General features: G+C 35.1%; 1 pseudogene; it reads right to left on the bottom strand.

The window, feature by feature from the left end:
* Positions 1-8,120: 8,120 nt before the first annotated feature.
* Positions 8,121-15,200, bottom strand: LOC125094886 (eukaryotic initiation factor 4A-I-like; annotated as a pseudogene).
* Between the last annotated feature and the right edge of the window lie 8,365 nt (positions 15,201-23,565).

Genomic DNA, 23,565 nt, shown 5'->3' with positions numbered 1-23,565 from the left:
TTCATTTTCTTCTTTTAATTGTTTCATTTTTTTTTCTTTCTGAACCTCTTTTTATCCCCTTTCTCCCCCCTCACGATTTGGGAACTCTTCTGATTTGGCTAAAGCATATTTTCCTGGGGTTGTTGCCACCCTTAAGTATTTTACTTGCTCCTTCCTATACTCTTATCTGGACAAAATGACAAGGCGGAAAAATTCACCACAAAAAAAAAAAAAAGAACAAGAGGCAGTACCAAAGGCTAGGGACCTAATCAATACAGACATTGGTAATATGACAGATCTAGAGTTCAGAGTGACGATGCTCAAGGTTTTAGCAGGGCTCGAAAAAGGCATGGAAGATATTAGAGAAACCCTCTCGGGAGACATAAAAGCCCTCTCTGGAGAAATAAAAGAACTAAAATCTAACCAAGTTGAAATCAAAAAAGCTATTAATGAGGTGCAATAAAAAATGGAGGCTCTCACTGCTAGGATAAATGAGGCAGAAGAAAGAATTAGCGATATAGAAGACCAAATGACAGAGAATAAAGAAGCTGAGCAAAAGAGGGACAAACAGCTACTGGACCACGAGGGGAGAATTCGAGAGATAAGTGACACCATAAGACGAAACAACATTAGAATAATTGGGATTCCAGAAGAAGAGGAAACAGAGAGGGGAGCAGAAGGTATACTGGAGAGAATTATTGGAGAGAATTTCCCCAATATGGCAAAGGGAACAAGCACCAAAATCCAGGAGGTTCAGAGAACCCCCCCTCAAAATCAATAAGAATAGGTCCACACCCCATCACCTAATAGTAAAATTTACAAGTCTTAGTGACAAAGAAAAGATCCTGAAAGCAGCCCGGGAAAAGAAGTCTGTAACGTACAATGGTAAAAATATTAGATTGGCAGCAGACTTATCCACAGAGACCTGGCAGGCCAGAAAGAGCTGGCATGATATATTCAGAGTACTAAACGAGAAAAACATGCAGCCAAGAATACTATATCCAGCTAGGCTATCATTGAAAATAGAAGGAGAGATTAAAAGCTTCCAGGACAAACAAAAACTGAAAGAATTTGCAAATAACAAACCAGCTCTACAGGAAATATTAATCTAAAAAAACAAGGCATATACCTTAATTTAAAATATTTTGTTGTCCAGAAATGCTAACCATAATTTGATCTTTCAGGGAATGGTAATTACTAATCATGGATCACCATAACAAAGGTAATCATTTTAAAATTTTTTGATAAATTGTAATGGTAATGGTAATGGTAAATGGTAATTAATTAATTGAATTAATGCAATTCCTATCAAAGTACCATCCTTTTTTGTAAAGAAATGGAACAAATAATCCTAAAATTTATATGGAACTAGAAAAGACCTCGAATAGCCAAAGCAATATTGAAGAAGAAAGCCAAAGTTGGTGGCATCACAATTCCGGATTTCAAGCTCTATTACAAAGCTGTCATCATCAAGACAGCATGGTACTGGCACAAAAACAGACACATAGATCAATGGAACAGAATAGAGAGCCCAGAAATAGACCCTCAACTCTATGATCAACTCATCTTCAACAAAGCAGAAAAGAATGTCCAGTGGAAAAAAGACAGCCTCTTCAATAAATGGTGTTGGGAAAATTGGACAGCCACATGCAGAAAAATGAAATTGGATCATTTCCTTACACCACACATGAAAATAGACTCAAAATGGACGAAGGACCTCAGTGTGAGAAAGGAATCCATCAAAATCCTTGAGGAGAACACAGGCAGCAACCTCTTCGACCTCAGCCACAGCAACATCTTCCTAGGAACATCGCCAAAGGCAAGGGAAGCAAGGGCAAAAATGAACTATTGGGATTTTATCAAGTTCAAAAGCTTTTGCACAGCAAAGGAAACAGTGAACAAAACCAAAAGACAACTGACAGAATGGGAGAAGATATTTGGAAATGACATATCAGATAAAGGGCTAGTGTCCAAAATCTATAAAGAACTTAGCAAACTCAACACCCAAAGAACAAATAATCCAATCAAGAAATGGGCAGAAGACATGAACAGACATTTCTGCAAAGAAGACATCCAGATGGCCAACAGACACATGAAAATGTGCTCCACATCACTTGGCATCGGGGAAATACAAATCAAAACCATAATGAGATATCACCTCACACCAGTCAGAATGGCTAAAATTAACAAGTCAGGAAATGACAGATGCTGGCGAGGATGCGGAGAAAGGGGAACCCTCCTACACTGTTGGTGGGAATGCAAGCTGGTGCAACCACTCTGAAAAACAGCCTGGAGGTTCCTCAAAATGTTGAAAATAGAACTACCCTATGACCCTGCAATTGCACTGCTGGGCATTTACCCTAAAGATACAAACGTAGTGATCCGAAGGGGTACGTGCACCCGAATGTTTATAGCAGCAATGTCTACAATAGCCAAACTATGGAAAGAACCTAGATGTCCATCAACAGATGAATGGATAAATAAGATGTGGTATATATACACAATGGAATACTATGCAGCCATCAAAAGAAATGTAATCTTGCCATTTGTGACGACGTGGATGGAACTAGAGGGTATCATGCTTAACGAAATAAGTCAATCGGAGAAAGACAACTATCATATGATCTCCCTGATATGAGGGAGAGAAGGTGCAACATGGGGGGTAAAGGGGGTAGGAGAAGAGTAAATGAAACAAGATGGGATTGGGAGGGAGACAAACCATAAGTGACTCTTAATCTCACAAAACAAACTGAGGGTTGATGGGGGGAGGGGGGCTGGGAGAGGGGGGTTGGTGTTATGGACATTGGGGAGGGTATGTGCTATGGTGAATGCTGTGAAATATGTAAACCTGGCGATTCACTCCTGTACCCCTGGGGATAAAAATATATTATATGTTTAAAAAAATAAATAAATAAAATAAAAAATTTTAAAAAATTATAATAATAATATGCACACATATATGAAATTTGTAGGTGGTAGGACTTGGAATAAAATCCAGTACCATAACATAATAGTCTTTCCAGCAAACATCTAGAGAATTTTGAATAAAAAAAGAAATCTAAGGGTCATTTTTGTCATTTTTATATTTAGCTAAATGACTGTAACAAAGTAACATGATAACAGTGTGCTGGTTAAGTTTATTTTATAGTAATTTTTATAATTATTAATATTTTATATTTGTTTATAACTGTTTGTAACTGAAATTTGCCCAACTCCTTAATAGAATAATTTGTTAAATAAATAAATATTTTTTAAGTTGTTGAAAATATACAATTAAAATATTATATAAAATACCTTCCATACCTATTGGTGATAATAAAATGTTTTATTTTTCTATAACATATGATGACTGGCAGCATAATGAGTCACAACATATGTAAATGTTTTATAGTAAATAGAGAATATATATAGTTACAGAGATGTATTATTTCTTAATATAAATTTACAGGGGAGGACAAAGACATACTTATGTTTAGCATAACTACTATCAAAGCATAAGTGAAGCTCCCTACTTTGTGATTAAGTTTAGACTAAGTTTAGTTGCTTAATGCCCATTGAAATTGTCAATAGAAAATGACTGTGGATAGGAGGCTGTCCAAGAAGGTAGCATAAGAAAACTCTGAACTCAATTCCTCCACGGACACACTAAATCTATACCCACAGAGAGGAATTTCTCCTGAAGAAGAGCCGATGTTGACTAAACAGTTTTTGCATAACAAGCAACAGAGGTTACGCATAGAAAAAGATAGGAGAGATGAAAACATGGTAGTGATGGCATCTCCACCCCCAATGTTATGACCTGAAGTAGGGAAGGATATCACTGAGGGGCCTGTGTGCAGACTTGCCCACACTCAGTCACAGGAGGGGGAAAAAAAAGTGGTTTAAAGGGCAACTGGACCATAAATAAAGGAAATCATTTTACTAATTCTAGAGTGTCTGCCAAACAGGTAGGGAACAGCTGGAACTCTCTCCAGGGTCAGAGGCTCCAGCAAGCATCATTTTTTTTTTTTTAATATTTCCCTTTTACCTTAATAGTGTAGACAGGAGCAGGGTCCAGGTACTCTAGCCAGGCTTTGAGGGCTGCCCCAGAAAGCCAGGGGCTCCTAGTTCACATCAGCTAGAGCCAACCTACCAATGTGACCCTGGCACAGCATACTGTGGAGACCTCTCAATACTAGACTGGATGATAAAAATCACATGATGATCTCATTAGGTACAGAAAAAAACATTTGACAAGATTCAACATGCATTTATGATAAAAACCATCAACAAAGTGGGTAGAGAACGAACATACCTCAATATAATAAAGGCTATGAATGAAAAACCCACAGAGACCATCATATTTAATGGTAAAAAACTAAACAGTTTTCCTCTAAGATCATGAAGAAGACAAGGATGCCCAGACTTGCCATTTGTATTCAACATAGGATGGGAAGTCCTAGGCACAGCAAACAGACAAGAAAAATGTAAAAGACATCCAAATTAGAAAGGAAGAAATAAAACTCTCACTATTTGGATGTAACATTGTATTATATATATATAAAATCATAAAGATTCTATCAAAAAACTGTTAGGACTAATAATTGAATTCATTCAACTGGCAGCATACAAAATTAACATGCAGAAATTGGCTGAATTTCTATATCCTAACAATGAGCTACCAGCAAGAAAAATTTTGAAAACAATCCCATTTACAACTTCATCAAAAAGAATTCAATACCTTGGAAAAAAATTAGCCAAGGAGATAGCACACCTCTACAGATACACCCCAGAGATACCGAGGGTTTAATTCCAAACCACTGTGATTAAATGGGTATTGAAACAAAGTGAATAAAATAAACAATTTGCTTTCCCACTACATGAAAAAGTTATGTTTACACTATGCTGTAAGCTATTAAGTGTGCAATAGCTTTATGTCTAAAAAAACAAGGCATATACCTTAATTTAAAATATTTTGTTGTCCAGAAATGCTAACCATAATTTGATCTTTCAGGGAATGGTAATTACTAATCATGGATCACCATAACAAAGGTAATCATTTTAAAATTTTTTGATAAATTGTAAGAATTACCAAAGTATGATATAGAGACACAAAGTGAGCAAATACTGCTGGAAAAATGACACCAATAGACCTGCTTAATGCAGGATTGCCACAAACCTTCAATTGTGCTAAATACAGTATCTCTGAAGTGCAATAAAGAAAAATACAATAATGGGGCGCCTGGGTGGTTCAGTGGGTTAAGCCGCTGCCTTCGGCTCAGGTCATGATCTCAGGATCCTGGGATCGAGTCCTGCATCGGGCTCTCTGCTCAGCAAGAAGCCTGCTTCCCTCTCTCTCTCTGCCTGGCTCTCTGTCTACTTGTGACCTCTCTCTGTCAAATAAATAAATAAAATCTTTAAAAAAAAAAAAGAAAAATACAATAATATGAGGTATACCTGTATGCTGAAAATTAGATGATCTTGATAAGAGATGCTGACTACACAAATAAATGGAAAGATACACTGTGCTCATGCATTGGAAGAAATAATATTAAAATGTTTATACTTCTGAAAGCAATCTACAGATTCAATACAATTAGCATCAAAATACCAATGGCATTTTTTACAGGACAAAGAAAAAGTATCCTAAAATGTGTGTGGAACCAGAAAAGATACCAAATAACTAAAGCAATTTTTGGGGAAAAAAAAAAACTATATGTATAGTGCTCTCTGATTTCAAGCTGCTTCAAAGCTATAGAAATCGAAGCAGTGTGGGACTGGCACAAAAACAGACACATAAACCAATGGAATAAAGAGCCTGGAAATAAACCCTCATGTACATGACCAATTAATCTATGACAAAGGATACAAGAATATTTAGTGGGGTAAAGTAGTCTCTTCTATAAATAGTACTGGGAAAACTGGATAGCTATGTGCAAAAAGAATCAAACTGGACCACTACTTTATAACTTTAAAACATAAGTTCAAAATGGATTAAAGACTTGAATGTAAGATCTGAAACCATAAAACTCTTAGAAGAAAACATAGGCAGTAAACTTTTTAACACCTGTGTGAGCACTACTTTTTGGACCTAGCATTTAACTATTTAACAAAAATTAACATAAAAAATTATATTACATCAAACTACAAAGCTTTTGTACAGAGAAGGAAACAACAAAATGAAAAGACAAACTATTGAATGGGAGAAGATATTTACAAACTATACATCCATTAAGGGGTTAATATCCAAAATATATAAAGAACTTGCACAGCTTCATATCAAAAAACAAACAACCTGATTAAAAAAATGGGGAGAAAATTTGAATAGATACTTTTTCAAAGAAACCATACAGATGGTCAACAGACACATGAAAAAATTCTCAATAGCACTAATAATCAAGGAAATGCAAATCAAAATCACAGTGAGATACCACCTCTCCCCTCTCAGATTGACTATTATCAAAATGACAAAAAGTAAGTGCTGGCAAAAATGTGGAGAAAAAAAAAACCTCATATGCTATTTGTAGCAGTGTAAATTGACTCAGCTACTATGGAAAATAGTATGGAAGTTTCTCAAAAAATTTAAAATAAAGCTAACACACAATCCAGCAATTCCACTTCTGAGCACTTATAAAAAGGAAATAAAAACACCAATCCAAAAAGGCATATGCACCCTTGTGTTCATTGCAGCATTATTTACAATACCCAAGACATGAAAGTAACCTAAATGTGCATCATTAGACAAATGGATAAGCAAGATGTGTGTGGGGGTGTGTGTGTATGTGTGTGTTTGTGTGTGTGTGTGTGTGTGTGCTTGTGTATAGAATGAAGTATTAGTTAGCTGTATAAAAAAAAAAGAAGAGATTCTGACATTTGAGACAACATGGATAGATATAGAGAATATTTATGTTAAGTGAAATAAGTCAGATAGAGAAAGACAAATACCGTATGATTTCAGTTGTATGTGGAGTTTAAAAATAAACAAGACAGAAACAGACTCATAGATATAGGAAACTGGTGCTTACCAAAAGTTAGGGGATGGGTAAATAGGTAAAGAGGATTAAGAGTACAAACTTCCAGTTTTAAAGTAAATAAATCATAGGGATATAATATATAGCATAGGGGATACAGTCAATGATAGTGTAATAACTGTATGGTGACAGGTGGAAACTAGACTTATGGAGATCATTTCATTATGGATAAAAATATTGACTTACTATGACGCACTATTGACATAAACTAATAGGATACTATATGTCATTATACTTCAGTAAAAAATAGAAAATGACTGTAAATGATAAACTGCATCCATCATTCTGGACAAATGAAAACTAATATGGGTTTCTTTTTTTTTTTTTTTTAAGATTTTATTTATTTATTTGACAGAGATCAAAAGTAGGCAGAGAAGCAGGCAGAGAAGCAGGCAGAGAGAGATAGGAGGAAGCAGGCTCTCTGCTGAGCAGAGAGCCCGATGCGGGGCTCGATCCCAGGACCCTGGGATCATGACCTGAGCTGAAGGCAGAGGCTTTAACCCACTGAGCCACCCAGGCGCTCCTGGGTTTCTTTTTAAAATAGATTTTGTAGGGGCACCTGGGTGGTACAGTTGGTTAAGCATCTGACTCTTGGTTTTGGCTTAGGTCATGATCTCAGTGTTGTAAGATGAAGCCCCATGTGAGACTCGATGCTCAGTGCAAAGTCTGTTTGCATTCTACCTCTCCCTCTGCCCCTCCTACTCATGCTCACTTCCTCACTCTCTTAAATAAATAAATCTTTAAAAAAAAATAGATTTTGCTAACACACACCCATGAAAGTGAAAAAAAAAAAAGGAACAAATTCCATGAGGTCATTCTGAAATTATTTATAATATATGCAATAGATAAACTTCAACCAATACTGTTTTTTGATACCAACTGTGCTGTTTTCTTTTAATTTATAAAATATATTAAAAATTTTGCTGTTTATATTGATAAGTATAGCCTACATAATAAAAAATGACAATAACTCTTTTTTTTTTTGCCTCAAAATGTGGCATTCATTCAAAGAAAAAGAAAAACAAAAATAATAAGATATCCATCCCTTGACTCCCTTCTCTCCCCTATCCTGCTCCTCTTCAGCCTTCCACAGACTGAACCCTGGGTAGGGCTAGATACCAAGACAACCCCTCAAAGGAAATCAGCAACACTGACAAGAATCTCCTCAAAAAAGATGTTGTAGAAGGTCTCAACATCTTGAAGAGTCTTCCTGTCGTCTTCTGCCGCCATGTTAATAGCAACACCCTTATAGCCATATCTGTCCACAATGACTGATTCTGTGGATATAGTTTTCCTGTTTGTGGGAAGGTCATAGTTGATGACAAAAGAAACCTGCTGTACATCAATGACTCTGGCAGTCTGTGTGCCATCAATACTCTGCTAGAGCCAGAGCAGAACTCCCTCATGATAACATCTTGTTCCGTTTGGTCTGTATCTCTGTACATGGTGGACATGGTGAAGTCACAGGTGTGCATCTTCCCAGTGAGCCAATCAACCTTCCCTCAGTTTTTGAAGAGTATGACTGCCTGAGTGATGATCAGAGTTTCATACAAGTCACACAGTGTGTTCAGCTTCCACTCCTCTCATTCCACATTGATATAGAACCCCCAAGGTCAACTCCTCTTTTTTGACCAGAATATGAATGGGGTTGAGCTTCTGCACCTCAGCAAGTACATTGGTCCCCCCAAGGCAGGCATGGCAAGAGACACCTATGTAATCCTCTAAGGCCATGATTACCTTTTGTATCTCCTGAGCCAACTCTCTATTGGGTGCTAGGACCAAGGCCTGTGTAGCCTTTAGATCCAATTCAATCTGTTACAGAATCATCATGGAAAAGTGGCTTTTATCACAGTCCTAGATTGGGCTTGAGTAATCACATCATAACCTTTGATACAAGGAAGAATGGCTTGCTGCTGGATGGCAGAAGGCTTCCAGAACCATAGGCACAGATACCATTGAGAAGGGACTCAGAGAGGTTCATGTCATCAAAGCTATCAAGAATTTCATTCCAGTTACTCTCAATGATCCCTTTGGGCTCTAAATGGGGACATTGTCTCTGGATCAAAAATCCCGACTCAAAGACATGATCCTTAGAAATTCAATCAACATATTTCTTAATATTGAATTGAAGGAAAATAAAAACAGAAGAAATACATTTCTCATGATGAATGGCAGAGTATCATTAAACAGATTCTTAGAACTCACATAAATTTGCTAAAACTCTACACCAATGATTAATTAACTGTCTCCTACCAACTAAATGTTGATATAGGTGTTGCTATTAAGCACCAATTTTCATCTTAGTAACATTTTTCTCATATTCTCTACCAGATTATTTTTAAATGTTTTACAAAAATTAGAGATGACAAAATTATAGGCAAGTCACATTTCACTGATTGTGAAGATTCAACTCTTCTTATTTTAGGTTTATTATTTATGTTTTTCTTTATCAATGAATTAATTTTTTAAATAACTTTTCTCAGATGCCCATGTAACATATAACCACTGACTTGTAAGAACTTCTTTTAAAATTGTCACTTTATGGTAGACATTTTGAATACCCTTTATTTACATATGACATAAGCATGGCAAAATTTCAACATTACAAATGCACATGTAATATGTTGTACCAGTTCCCCTCAATAAAGGTAAGTGTGTTTATAAAATAATGGTGCCTATTTTCAGAAAAGATAAGTGTGTCATATATATATATATATATTCCTATTTATCTATTGAGGCATCTCTCTAGACATAACTATTGATAGAGTTTGAATGAAATGGTATCTTAAAATATACATCTTCATATGAATTAATTTTTTCACTTTACAATATATTTTGAGTATTTCAAATATGTTCTGATGTGGATAAATCACTATTAATGATAAAATATTCTATTCTTGGAGTGCTTGGGTGGCTTAGTTGGTTAAGGGGTATGGGACTCTTGATTTTGGCTCAGGTCATGATCTCAGGTTTGTGGATCCAGCCTAATGTCAGGCTTCACTCTCAGCAGGAAATCTGCTGATATTCTATCTCTCCCTATCCCCTCCTAAAGTAAATATTTTTTTAAATATTTCATCCTTGATATGCTGTATTTCTATAAATTATTTAATTAGCTTACTGACATTTGAATAATACTATTCAAGAATTTCCTACCACGAATATGTCTTGCAATATGTCTAATTACTAATTGTTTTTAAAAAATGTTTTGGTTAAAAATTAAACTACAACCTAGATTAAAACAATAACAAGGTTTTGTATTATACTGTGTTTATGTGTGTATGTATGTATGTGTATGTATGTGTGTGTTTATAGGAGAAAAGGATTAAAAAAGGAGATAAAATTAAATAGGTACTAATGTCTTTGCAGAAAGTAAAATTGATCATATAAACTTCAACTTTGATTTAAAAATTTGATTAATATTACCTGTCAAATGTGTACCTAAAATTAATAAGAAAATTTTAAAGTAGGATATGTAGGTTTAAATATCTTAACAAAATGAACCAATGAAAACTAAAATCACCAAAATGTAGGAAATGGAATGTATAAAACAAGTAAATAAAATAATGACAAATAGGACGACATAAAACAAAAATAAATGCTTTCAAATTCATCAAAAATAGTATGCATATAAATGGTTTAAGCCTACTGATTAAAGCATACTACCTTCGCATTAGAATCTTACTGTCTCCTCTCTAAGGTTATATATATTTTTGCACAATAGCATTTAAAACAAAATGATGCAAAAAGTTTAAAAATAAACAGAATGGAAAGATCAACTAAGTATACATGTCAAAATTAAAGTGGGTATCATATTATTTATGTTGGAAGAACTAATTAAGTTTTTAAGATGTATAGCTCTGAAAAAAAATAAACAATGAATGTTAGAACACTGAAAAAAATTAAGAAAACAGTAAAATGTGTATATATATAAGTATATATATAAGATTAATGAATATATTTGTATGTATATATATACATATAGATGTATATATATATAATTTTCCACACAAACTGCCAATCCCATTCCTGTGTCCTTTTGATATGAATACATTCATATTTGATCAGTTCCTTGTGTGCATTTTTCATTCTCTCTATTTTCCCTGTTCTCAGACTTGGAAATAGCTATTTCTTTAAGTCTCACCTCTTCATTATACTGGAGAATGGTTTTTAGAATCAAGAGCTGGGTGTACATGTACACATTACTCCTGGGAGGTCACTGTTTCTAGATTATTTTAGTAGTGAAAAACCAGGGAATATATACACTTTAAATTACAACTTACATTCTTATTTCTAATTCGAATTTAACAATAAGGTTTTTATTTATTTCCTTTAGTACTTTTGTGCTATAAAAGATATTTTATTTAATGCTTTTATTTTATAAAAAATAGTTCCAAATAACTTCAGTATATTTACATACTTTTTTATAACATACATTATGGGATAATTTTAAATTCACTTATAATACATTTACTGTAGTTTAAAAGAATGTACTTTAATGTAGTTTTAAATACATTGTCAACATTATTACCAACAACAAACCTATTATGCATTTTTACTAAAAATGTACCAAAAGTATATAGTTCATTTTGTTTACATATATAAATAGATATATTTAAATCTATATAGAGAACTGTATTAAAATTACTTGAAATATTATTTATGCTTTACCGCTGTAAATGTAGAGTTGGATTTACTTTTATTTTTAAAGATTTTATTTATTTATTTGACAGACAGAGATCACAAATAGGCAGAGAGGCAAGCAGAGAGAGAGGAGGAAGCAGGCTCCCCGCTGAGCAGAGAGCCTGATGTGGGGGGCTTAATCCCAGGACCCTGGGATCATGACCTGAGTCGAAGTCCTACTTTTTTTCCCCTAAGAGTTATTTATTTATTTGAAAGAGAAAGCACCTAAGCACTATGGGGGTAAGAGGGACAGAGGGTTGGGGAGAGAGAATCTCAAACAGACTCCCCACTGAGCAGGGAGCCTGACACAGGGCTGGATCTCACAACCCTGAGATAGGACACAAGCTGAAACAAAGAGTTGGTCATTCAACCTATGATGCCACCCAGGCACCCCTATTTTTCCTACCTTTAAGGTATTTTCCTATTTTTGTGGGTAAATATCACCTTTGGAAATGTAAAAGAAATATGGTTCAATGTCAAAATCATATAAATATATCTGCTTCTCTATTCCCCTTTTTCTAAGTTTTATATAAAATTAAGTAGTTTATATTTCATTCTTGTTTATCTTGAGAAATTAAACAAATATGTACGTTAATGTTATTTACCTCTACAGTAAAGAGCAAGAGTTTACTATATTAGCTTTTCCTCCCCCTCTCCACGCCCCCAGAGTTACTCAATCTGACTTCATTAAGTTCTTCCTTATTCTTTCTCACAATAAATTGATAGATGTTCTGTAGATGAGAGTACCACAATTTAGACTCTAATGACAGGTTCTTTCTTTTATTCCCAATCTCCCTACAAAAATAAACAGAATAATTAGGTCTTGTTTATTATCATTTAAAACACACACACACACACACACACACACACACACACACAGGCATACCAAAAGATTCACACATGTAGAATATGGGTCTTGATCATTATATAAATATTTATATGGAAAAATTCTAAAGGATTTTATGGGTTCCAAACCAGTTTTCATTATTTCCTTCCTTAAAAAAAATAAGACATGATAAAAAGCATGTCTATATCAATAACATTTCTTCTGGTCTACTCTTGATCTTGAGTGTTTTACTGCCTGATAAGAGAGAATATAATTCTTACAGCATTCTCATTTCTGAGTTTTTGCTTATACCTTGGCAAAAAACATATTTTTTAGTTGTGTGTGTGTATGTGTGTGCCCAAAGGGAATGACCAAAATTTGTCTCTTTATTCTTTTATAATCAGCTATACTTTCTTTTCTTAGTGATCAATGTTCTGGTTTTACAGTGTTCTCAGTATATACTAAAGGAATAGGTTAGAGTGAAAGAAGAATTTTTTCCTAGCCTGTGTGCTGTAACTAAGAATCAGTCTTCATTTTTCTGTTACATAGTGGTGTATATGATAGGCTATTATAAGAGCTAATTCTAAAGATGCTTTCAAGAATGTATTCAAGTGCCAGCTCTTGCCCTTATTGGCTGTGTTATCCCAACCATTTTATTTTACTCCTCTAACCTTTGGCTTCATTGTCTATAATACAGAGAAAACATAAGAATATAATGGTTATTGTATTTATATAATTATTTGTATAGTATTTAATTTATATAATATATAATAATATGACTAGACAATCGTTAGAATTAAATGGGATTATATACACCAGATAAGAAATAGTTTGAGCCATAAGAAGTGGTCATGTTAGAGTTTATTTGTACAGTTGTTATATTAGTTGTAATTAAAGAACACTATGAACACTGTTAGTAATAGCCAGAAAGCTACATGGTAACTTTATGTTAGATTTTAGTTAGCTAGTTATGTTAATATGATTAATATGAAAATGTTTATGACATAAATTTTTCTGAAATATAAGAAGTTGCAAATTTACATGTAGTGTTCAATGTAAAAATAAAACAATATTAAAGGAACATAAAATATCACTAAATAACTTTGAAAATTGTGTAATATTCCTCATGTGTGTACTTTAGCATGCAAATTTATTTTATTTAAGCAATAGGTATTAATATTATAATGAAATAGTAAACACATTAAAAGAAAAACTTACCCAGAAAATCATACCACGTTTTTAAATAGTGAACTTAGGAAATAATTCATCCTTTTTTTCTCCAAAACACAAACATGTTTTTAAAAACTTAAACTATTACTTATTAAGAACATGAAAGTGATCTGCAGATTTTACATAACAACGTATGCAGACCACCATATTTTGAAGGAACATCTAAAGCCTTCTCAAGTGAAATATCAAGGTTAACTGTTTAAGCCATCTAAGCCATCCCCTCCTTGCTGACTACACAATATTTATCTCAACAGATTTCAGCTTTATAATGCTTGTGAGAAGTTTGTGGCTTCATTACCTGGATTTACAATAGTGTGCAACAGAGGCTTAAATTGCACTATGAGCCATGACAGCTGGCAAAAATATGCCAGAGGACAAGTTTGTCAAACCTAGAAACCTAGAAGCTTAGTGGAGTCAAAGAAAAACATAAAAGTTGAAGAGCCTAGAGACAAAAAAAGAAGAAGAGGAGGACAGCTAAGTCTCTAGATGCCTGCATTGCCATTACATGGGCCTGTGGACAGAAGAGTAGTGTTAACTGAAATCATTCAAAATATGTGCAAAGTCTATATATTAGTTGCATGTGTCCAGTGGATTTGTGTCTATATTTTATACTTCTATATTTTATGCCTATATTTGATCAATTGATTTGATTGTGTCAATTTGATTGTGAATTTACTCATTAAGAAAGAGAAACTTCTGTTTCTCTTTCTTAAATAATTCCCATGAAAATAAAATGGGTGAACACAAATTTTCAGTTAGCCTTTGTCTCAGAAATTTAAAGAAGGGTGAAGATCATCATTTATATTTTTATATCATTTATAGGAAACTGTACTTCTAAGAAATAAAGGATATTCTCTGAAGTAGAGAGGCAAAAGTAAATTATGAAGTACAGTTTCTTTCCCTAATTTGAAGACAATCAGAATATCCTACTGTGGCTGCCAATGAAATATTCTCATTAAAAATAAACTGGCAGGAGGAGTCAAGATGGTGGAGAAGTAGCAAGCTGAGACTACATCAGGTAGCAGGAGATCAGCTAGATAGCTTATCTAAAGATTGTAAACACCTACAAATCCAACAGGAGATCAAAGAGAAGAATAGCAATTCTAGAAACAGAAAATCAACCACTTTCTGAAAGGTAGGACTGGAGGAGAAGTGAATCCAAAGCAAATGGAAGATAGACGGCAGGGGGAGGGGCTGGCTCCCGGCAAGCGGCAGAGCAATGGAGCACAAAATCAGGACTTTTAAAAGTCTGTTCCACTGAGGGACATCGCTCCAGAGGCTAAACTGGGTGAAGCCCATGTGAGGTCAGTGTGGCCTCAGGTCCCGCAGGGTCACAGAAGGATCGGGGGTATCTGAGTGTTGCAGAGCTTGCAGGTATTAGAACGGGGAAGCCGGCTACAGAGACAGAGCCGAGGAGTGAGCTCTCAGCTCAGGGTTACCTTGAACTGGCCGCAGGTTCGATGAGCTCGGAGCATAGCCGGAGGCCAGGGAGACGGGAGTAATTGGACACTATTCTCTGAGGGCGCACTGAGTAGTGGGGCCTTGAGCTCTCAGCTCCTCCAGGCTGGAGACTGGGAGGACACCATTTTCATTCCCGTCCTCCAGAACTCTACAGAAAGCATTCAGGGAACAAAAGCTCCTGAAAGCAAACCGGAGTGATTACTCAGCCCGGCCCCTGGTAAGGGTGGTGCAATTCCACCTGGGGCAAAGACACTTGAGAATCACTACAACAGGCCCCTCCCCCAGAAGATCAACAAGAAATCCAGCCAGGACCAATTTCACCTACTAAGGAGTGCAGGTTCAATACCAGGGAGAGCAGCGGAATTACAGAGGAGGAGAAAGCAAAGCAGGGAACTCATGGCTTTCTCCCCATGATTCTTTAGTCTTGCAATTAATTTAATTATTTTCTTTTTCAAATTTTTTTTCTCCTTCTGCTAATTTTTTTAAATTTTTACCCTTTTTTTTAACGTTTTTGAACTAGTTTATCTAATATATATATATATTTTTCCTTTTTTATATTTTTTCTATATTCATATTCTTTTTTTAATTGTTTCTTTTTTTTTTTCTGAACCTCTTTTTATCCCCTTTTTCCCCCGCCATGATTTGGGATCTCTTCTGATTTGGTTAAAGCATATTTCCTGGGGTCTTTGCCACCCTTTTAGAATTATACTTGCTCCTTCATATATACTTATCTGGACAAAATGACAAGGCGGAAAAATTCACCACAAAAAAAAGAACAAGAGGCAGTACCAAAGACTAGGGACCTAATCAATACAGACATTGGTAATATGTCAGATCTAGCTAGTTATGTTCAGAAGTTCAGAGTTCAGAATGAGGATTCTCAAGGTTCTAGCTGGGCTTGAAAAAGGCATGGAAAATATTAGAGAAACCCTCTCAGGAGATATAAAAGCCCTTTCTGGAGAAATAAAAGAACTAAAATCTAACCAAGTTGAAATCAAAAAAGCTATTAATGAGGTGCAATAAAAAATGGAGGCTCTCACTGCTAGGATAATGAGGCAGAAGAAAGAATTAGCGATATAGAAGACCAAATCACAGAGAATAAAAAAGCTGAGCAAAAGAGGTACAAACAGATACTGGACCATGAGGGGAGAATATGAGAGACAAGTGACACCATAAGATGAAACAATATTAGAATAATTGTGATTCCAGAAGAAGAAGAAAGAGAGAGGGGAGCAGAAGGTATGTTGGATAGAATTATTGGAGAGAATTTCCCTAATATGGCTAGGGAACAAGCATCAAAATCCAGGAAGTGCAGAGAACCCCCCTCAAAATCAATAAGAATAGGTCCACACCCCATCACCTAATAGTCAAATTTATAAGTCTTAGTGACCCAAAGAGAAAATCCTGAAAGCAGCCCGGGAAAAGAAGTCTGTAACATACAATGGTAAAAATATTAGATTGGCAGCAGACTTATCCACAGAGACCTGGAAGGCCAGAAAGAGCTGGCATGATATATTCAGAGCACTAAACGAGAAAAACATGCAGCCAAGAATACTATATCCAGCTAGGCTATCATTGAAAATAGAAGGAGAGATTAAAAGCTTACAGGACAAACAAAAACTGAAAGAATTTGTAAACACCAAACCAGCTCTACAGGAAATATTGAAAGGGGTCCTCTAAAAAAAGAGAGAGCCTAAAAGTAGTAGGTCAGAAAGGAACAGAGACAATATACAATAACAGTCACTTTACAGGCAATACAATGGCACTAAATTCATATATCTCAATAGTTACCCTAAATGTTAATGGGCTAAATGCCCCAATCAAAAGACACAGGGTATCAGAATGGAAAAAAGAAAAAAAACCATCTATATCTTGCCTACAAGAAACTCATTTTAGACCCGAAGAAACCTCCAGATTTAAAGTGAGGGGGTGGAAAACAATGTACCACACTAATGGACATCAGAAGAAAGCAGGGGTGGCAATCCTTATATCAGATCAATTAGATTTTAAGCCAAAGACTATAATAAGAGATGAGGAAGGACACTATATCATACTCAAAGGATCTGTCCAACAAGAAGATCTAACAATTTTAAATATCTATGCCCCTAATGTGAGAGCAGCCAACTATATAAACCAATTAATAACAAAATCAAAGAAACACAACAATAATAATACAATAATAGTAGGGGACTTTAACACTCCCCTCACTGAAATGGACAGATCATCCAAGCAAAAGATCAACAAGGAAATAAAGGCCTTAAATGACACACTGGACCAGATGGACATCACAGATATATTCATTTCATCCCAAAGCAACAGAATACACATTCTTCTCTAGTGCCCATGGAACATTCGCCAGAATAGATCACATCCTCGGTCCTAAATCAGGTCTCAACCAGTATCAAAAGATTGGGATCATTCCCTGCATATTTTCAGACCACAATGCTCTGAAGCTAGAACTCAATCACAAGAGGAAATTTGGAAAGAACCCAAATACATGGAGACTAAACAGCATCCTTCTAAAGAATGAATGGGTTAACCAGGATATTAAAGAAGAATTGAAAAAATTCATAGAAACAAATGATAATGAAAACACAATGGTTCTAAATCTGTGGGACACAGCAAAGGCAGTCCTGAGAGGAAAATATATAGTGGTACAAGCCTTTCTCAAGAAACAAGAAAGGTCTCAGGTACACAACCTAACCCTACACCTAAAGGGGCAGGAGAAAGAAAAAGAAAGAAAACCTAAACCCAGCAGGAGAAGAGAAATCATAAGGATCAGAGCAGAAATCAAGGAAATAAAATCCAAAAAAACAACAGAGCAAATCAACGAAACTAGGAGCTGGTTCTTTGAAAGAATTAATAAGATTGATAAACCCCTGGCCAGACTTATCAAAAAGAAAAGAGAAAGGACCCAAATAAATAAAATCATGAATGAAAGAGGAGAGATCACAACTAACACCAAATAAATACAGACAAGTATAAGAACATACTATGAGCAAGTCTACACCAACAAATTTGACAATCTGGAAGAAATGGATACATTCCTAAAGACATATAAACTACCACAACTGATCCAGGAAGCAATAGAAAACCTGAACAGACCCATAACCAGTAAGGAGATTGAAACAGTCATCAAAAATCTCCAAACAAACAAAAGCCCAGGGCCAGACAGCTTCCCAGGGGAATTCTACCAAACATTTAAAGAAGAACTAATTCCTATTCTCCTGAAACTGTTCCAAAAAATAGAAATGGAAGGAAAACTTCCAAACTCATTTTATGAGGCCAGCATCACCTTGATCCCAAAACCAGACAAGGATCCCATCAAAAAAGAGAACTACAGACCAATATCCTTGATGAACACAGATGCAAAAATTCTCACCAAAATACTACCCAATAGGATTCAACAGTACATTAAAAGGATAATTCAATAGATGCTGAAAAAGCATTTGACAAAGTACAGCATCCTTTCCTGATCAAAACTCTTCAAAGTGTAGGGATAGAGGGCACATACCTCAATATTATCAAAGCCATCTATGAAAAACCCACCGCAAATATCATTCTCAATGGAGAAAAACTGAAAGCTTTTCTGCTAAGGTCAGGAACACGGCAGGGATGTCCGTTATCACCACTGCTGTTCAACATAGTAGTAGAAGTCCTAGCCTCAGCAATCAGACAACAAAAGGAAATTAAAGGCATCCAAATCGGCAAAGAAGAAGTCCAACTATCACTCTTTGCAGATGATATGATACTATATGTGGAAAACCCAAAAGACTCCACTCCAAAACTGCTAGAACTTGTACAGGAATTCAGTAAAGTGTCAGGATATAAAATCAATGCACAGAAATCAGTTGCATTTCTCTATACCAACAGCAAGACAGAAGAAAGAGAAATTAAGGAGTCAATCCCATTTATAATTGCACCCAAAACTATAAGATACCTAGGAATAAACCTAACCAAAGAGACTAAGAATCTATACTCAGAAAACTATAAAGTACTCATGAAAGAAATTGAGGAAGACACAAAGAAATGGAAAAATGTTCCATGATCCTGGATTGGAAGAACATAAATTGTGAAAATGTCTATGCAACCTAAAGCAATCTACACATTTAATGCAATTCCTATTAAAATACCATCCATTTTTTTCAAAGAAATGGAACAAATGATCCTAACATTTATATGGAACCAGAAAAGACCTCGAATAGCCAGAGTAATGTTCAAAAAGAAAGCCAACATTGGTGGCATCACAATTCCAGACTTCAAGCTCTATTACAAAGCTGTCATCATCACAGCATGGTACTGGCACAAAAACAGACACATAGATCAGTGGAACAGAATAGAGAGCCCAGAAATAGACCCTCAACTCTATGGTCAACTAATCTTCAACAAAGCAGGAAAGAATGTCCAATGGAAAAAAGACAGCCTCTCCAACAAATCGTGTTGGGAGAATTGGACAGCCACATGCAGAAAAATAAAATAAAATAAAATAAAATTGGACCATTTCCTTACATTTCCTTAGACTCAAAATGGATGAAGGACCTCAGTGTGAGAAAGGAATCCATCAAAAATCCCTGAGGAGAACACAGGCAGCAACCTCTTCAACCTCGGCCACAGCAACATCTTCCTAGGCACATCGCCAAAGGTAAGGGAAGCAAGGGCAAAAATGAACTATTGGGATTTCATCAAGATCAAAAGCTTTTTACAGCTAAGGAAACAGTTAACAAAACCAAAAGACAACTGACAGAATGGGAGAAGATATTTGCAAACGACATATCAGATAAAGGGCTAGTGTCCAAAATCTATAAAGAACTTAGCAAACTCAACACCCAAAGAACAAATAATCCAATCAAGAAATGGGCAGAAGACCTGAACAGACATTTCTGCAAAGAAGACATCCAGATGGCCAACAGACACATGAAAAAGTGCTCCATATCACTTGGCATCAGGGAAATACAAATCAAAATCACAATGAGATATCACCTCACACCAGTCAGAATGGCTAAAATTAACAAGTCAGGAAATGACAGATGCTGGCGAGGATGCGGAGAGAGGGGAACCCTCCTACACTGTTGGTGGGAATGCAAGCTGGTGCAACCACTCTGGAAAACAGCATGGAGGTTCCTCAAAATGTTGAAAATAGAACTACCCTATGACCCAGCAGTTGTACTAATGGGTATTTACCGTAAAGTACAAACATAGTGATCCGAAGGGGCACGTTCTCCTGAGTGTTTATAGCAGCAATGTCTACAATAGCCAAACTATGGAAAGAACCTAGATGTCCATCAATGGATGAATGGATAAAGAAGATATGGTATATATACAGAATGGAATACTATGCAGCCATCAAAAGAAATGAAATCTTGCCATTTGTGACGACGTGGATGGAACTAGAGGGTATCATGCTCAGCGAAATAAGTCTATCGGAGGAAGACAACTATCATATGATCTCCCTGATATGAGGAAGTGGAGATGCAACATGGGGGGGTTAAGGGGGTAGGAGAAGAATAAATGAAACAAGATGGGATTGGGAGGAAGACAAACCATAAGTGACTCTTAATCTCACAAAACAAACTGAGGGTTGATGGGGAGAGGTGGGTTGGGAGAGGGTTTGGTGTTATGGACATTGGGGAGGGTATGTGCTATGGTGAGTGCTGTGAAGTGTATAAACCTGGCGATTCACAGATCTGTATATAATAAACATATATGTTTATAAAAAAGAAAAAATTAAGAAAAAAGAATTTTTTTCAGTGCACCACTTAAAAGAAAATAAATAAATAAATAAACTGGCAGTAAAAGTGAACTTACTTATATTTACTTTGGGTATAAAACAGCAGTATACTTTAAATAGATATGGCATTGTTCTCTCTTTACATTTAACTGAAAACAATCTAAAATATTATGACATGATAGTAATCATGATAAACAGAGTTAAGCACACTCATGAACATATGTAGGACAAATATTTCATTTAGTTTTTGTTCTTTTGAGACTCATTAGAAGCAAATACTATTGGTATTACTTGATTTTTTTCTGAACACACATATTTAGACACATACTTTTTGAGGTTTATTAATATATCAGATGCTTCATATTTATTCACAAGTCAGTAGCAAAATATAAAGCAAAAGGATTTTTTTTTTTTACATACACTGGCATTCTACTTGTGTAGTTGAAAAATAGAATAAACAGATATTAAAGTGCTATTATATACTATGTCAGTTGTAGGGAATTTTATACTTTAATTTGCTACAGAAACTATCTGTAAATAACTAGAGATTAATATAACAACAGATACGAATTACTAGCAAAGGAAATGAAACATGAACATATGCACATAGCTAAGGACAATGGAAGATAGCTTTTGTGTTAGGTTCTCCAAACAAAACAGAATGTGTGTATATATATAGAAAAGGAGGGTGAGAGTAGAAGAAGAGTCTTTGTAGGAATTGGCTCACACAGTTGTGGATGCTGATAAGTGCAAAATCTGTAGTGTTTCCCAGATGCCCAGAGACCAGGGAAGAGTTTATGTTGCAGTTTGAGTCTGAAGACAGTCTGGAGGCAGACTTTAGACAGGTGACTTTGGTCTTTTTTTTTTTTTTTTTTTAAGAATTTCAAATTACTGCATAAGGCCTGCCTACACTATCGAGAGTAACTTGCTTTAGGCAATGCAAAGAGAACTAAATATTAATCTCCACTAGGAAATGCCATCATGACAACATCTGAGTAGTATTCAAATATCTGGGTTCTTTGACCAATTGGACAAATAAAATTAACCATCACACTCTCTCCTTGGGTTGCTTTTTCTGTTCATTGGTTGGTAGATCTTTTTAACTAGTTTATGAAAGATGTTGCAACTATAAGTAATTGGTAGACAACTTTCAGATTTAGGTCACTACTCACTATTTCTTACCTATCTGTAGTATACTCAGTAACTTATTTTGTAAAGTTGAGTTCTTCCATAATTATTTCATCTTTAGACATAGCTAACCAAATCAAGGACACAGTACTAATTTTCACAAGCACACTTAATGTTGTGATCTTTAAAATCTTACATTCAAAAAAAAATCTTACATTCATGAGAAATAACAGACATTATTCTGGAAGTTTTATTTCTTTTTTCAGTAATGACTTACACCAAAAACCCTAATTATATTATTAGGATAATACCACAAAAATACACTATTCTTTTTCTGCTGTCGATAAAAGTATACTATTCTTTTTTCACCATTGAAAATTGTCATTAATTATGAAGGGGATTTTCCAAGAATGTCTATATATGAAAAATATTTCTCAGAAAATATGAAAAACTGTCCAGTTAAACAAAACAATTGGTTGAAAAACTCACTTTAAAAATACAGGGACATTCAATCAATAAATGTATGGATAAAGAAGATGGGTGTGTGTGTGTGTGTATGTGTGTGTGTGTGTGTGTCTGTGTGTGTGTCTATCATGGACTATTATTCAGCTATAAAAAAGAATGAGAGCTTATCATTTGCAACAACATACATGGATATAGAAGATATTATGCTAAGTGAAATAAGTGAGACAAAGATAAATACTATATGATTTCACCTATAATAAAACAAACAGCAGAAAATATCCATAAATACAAAGAAAATCTGATGGTTGCCAGAGGGGAAGGTAGTAGGGATGTGCAGAATGGATGATGGAGAGTGGGAGAAACAGGCTTTCAGTTAGGAAATGAATAAATCATGGGGATAAATGGTACAGCTTAGAGAATATAGTCAATGGTATTGTAATAGCATTACATGGTGACTTGTGGTGAGCATAACATATACAGATTTGTCAACTCACTATGTAATATACCTGATGCAACATAACATTATGTGTCAGCTATACTTAAACTAAAAAATAAAAACTCATAGAAAAAGACAATAAATAGGGATATTAATATATGATTAAAAAGACCAAACAGTTAGCAACTAGCCTCTCCTAATAACTATAACAACTAATTCAATACTGCATGATAAGGAAAGCAATAGTGTTATCACCAAAAGAAGGAAAAACTGTCAGATGTTTCTGTAAACTCAGTTTTAAGCCTAGAAACCTTTCTGGAGTACAGCAAATCCAAATAGAGCAGAAAATCATACTAAGTTAAATCCAAAGAGATTAATTTATGGTTTTGAGGCTATCGGCTTTATGGGACAAAAACTGAAGAAGAAATTATACAATGAAGGGACTCCAGGAATATGCACAGCATTGTCTTGACTCTTTAGCTAAACAGTAAGCTGAGAAGTTGTAAGAGGAGATTTTGGAAGGCTAACCGCTCCACAACCGAAAGAAAAAAAGAAAAAGAAAGGAGAAAAAAAGGAAAGAAAAAAAAAACTAATTAAATAAATTTACCAAAGAAGAGCTGTT

This window comes from Lutra lutra, chromosome 1 (assembly GCF_902655055.1).
Source record: "Lutra lutra chromosome 1, mLutLut1.2, whole genome shotgun sequence".
Taxonomy (NCBI): domain Eukaryota; kingdom Metazoa; phylum Chordata; class Mammalia; order Carnivora; family Mustelidae; genus Lutra; species Lutra lutra.
Note: the sequence above shows the minus strand (reverse complement) of the source record. Positions and strands in the feature narration are given on the sequence as shown.